Source organism: Trachymyrmex cornetzi, unplaced genomic scaffold (genome assembly GCF_001594075.2).
Source record: "Trachymyrmex cornetzi isolate Tcor2-1 unplaced genomic scaffold, Tcor1.1 scaffold886, whole genome shotgun sequence".
NCBI lineage: Eukaryota > Metazoa > Arthropoda > Insecta > Hymenoptera > Formicidae > Trachymyrmex > Trachymyrmex cornetzi.
This window is the reverse complement of record NW_017300230.1, coordinates 30,330-32,313: the sequence shown is the minus strand read 5'-3', so window position 1 is coordinate 32,313 and position 1,984 is coordinate 30,330.

Genomic DNA, 1,984 nt, shown 5'->3' with positions numbered 1-1,984 from the left:
TAAATGCGTGAATAAATCCAAGGTACTTTTGTTGTTGAGGAAAATTAAAACTGTTTCGCCCATACAATTTTGCTGTAACTTTTCCTACACTTGGTTTAAAAAGATATACATTTTTATATTGTTCTGGCAGAAGTGATAAAATGATGAGAAGGTCTATATCTTGGCCAACAATAACTGCATTTTTTTCACTGTGATGCTTTTTCTTTTGCGCATTGTACAATAAGTACATCTGCATCTTCATCCGCTTGCACTGTGTCTATATTATCTTCCTTGAATTTTTTAATCAAATATGAAATAAATTTTTTTTTGTTGCTTTCATTTGATAGAAATTTATCCGGTTTTGAAAGTGGTTTTAAAATATACTGACACGTGCACGCTCGAAATGTGAAAGTCTTCGGAGATATCATGCTATCTCTCTCGCTCTTGTACGAATTCTCTTCCCTACCTATTTCGAAGCAGGACTGAGTGGGGGTCCCAATATCGCACGATTTGGCAACCCTGTTTCGAAGTAGAGTTTGTTTTGAAAGAGCAGATGTATAGTACCCTCACTGAAAGATTTTATGAATTTAGGGGTATCGCTAACGTTAGACAAGAATAACATTAAGTGAGTCGACTGTAGATATGGAACCGTACTGAACCGTCGACTACCTGGAATCGTTGACGTTATATTACTGACCTGTTACGAAAATTAAATATATTTAAAATAAGAAATTTTAAAAATATTTTACAAATCAACTTAACATTTATATTAAATTCAAATATAAATTTATAAATCTCCATGTTTAATACACAAGAAAAAGCAATATTAAGGTATATTTAATTACAATTTTGTTTAAAAAAACATCATAGTTACATACATTTCTTCAAATAGTTATTTATTATCAACCAATTTATGTAAAGTAACTTTTTTATTGAGTAAAATAATAATTTGTCCAACAAAATGAGAATTGAAACAATATCAGTATAAGAGGGATGAAAATCGAAAAAAATTGCTATATTCGAGTGGCCATATTTGGACCAATTTTAACCTAAAAAAAATTTTTGACTACAGCATTTTAAAGGAAATTTTGTCTACTTTTTTTTCCATGAAGCATTCCCTATACCTATCTCTGACCAAAAAAAAGTTATAGGCAAAAAAGTAGAAAGACAACAAAATTCGAAATTTTTGCTTCTTTTTTATTTTTTGTTTCTACTTGTTCGGCATGAAAAAAATTTTTTTTAATTTTTTTAAAAAACCTATTCCGATCGGAAATTTAATTATCTACAAAAAATTTCTTATAAAGTATATCGAAATTTTGCTTCGTTCGCGAGATATATTGAAAAAACTGAAAAGGGTGCTTTTTCACCCCTATCTCCGATTTCCACCCTCTAATTTCATAGCACTCCGCGGTTTTTTCTTCTTAAATGACCCATTGACCGAATCCAACAATAAAAACCCGTGAAAGTATTAGTTCCTTTTTGCCATGGTTCTTAAGACATAATCAATAGCCTATTAGGCAAGTTATGTCGCATGTGACGGCACCCTGAGACTGCACTCAGTGTATCCCAAGAGAAAACGCTATTAGATACGGATCGCGCAGCCCATTCTCTATGTCTTTGGTTGACAGCATAGTGTTGCGTAGCGTTCGCGTGCTCCATGAACAGCGATAGTGTAGTGAATACTAAAATGAACATTTTTGGCTGATACTTCGAAATGAACGATCGCAATAGTATTCATTATACTTATTGTTAGCTTTTAAAATGAATTACATGGAAATAGAATTGCGTGATGAAGAGTTACAGGAAAGTTATATGTTAAAATTGAGTCCAACAGATGTCATTAAAGCAAAAAATTATAAGGTTATGGTTGTCCAATATTTTGTAATTATACAGTTTAGCTCAAAAATCAATAAAATTAGGTTAGTTTAACGCGTTTTTGCATAAAACGAAAGAATCTAGCAGAATCTAAAGAATCTTGCTCTTGCTCCATTTTGCCGTATGCGGT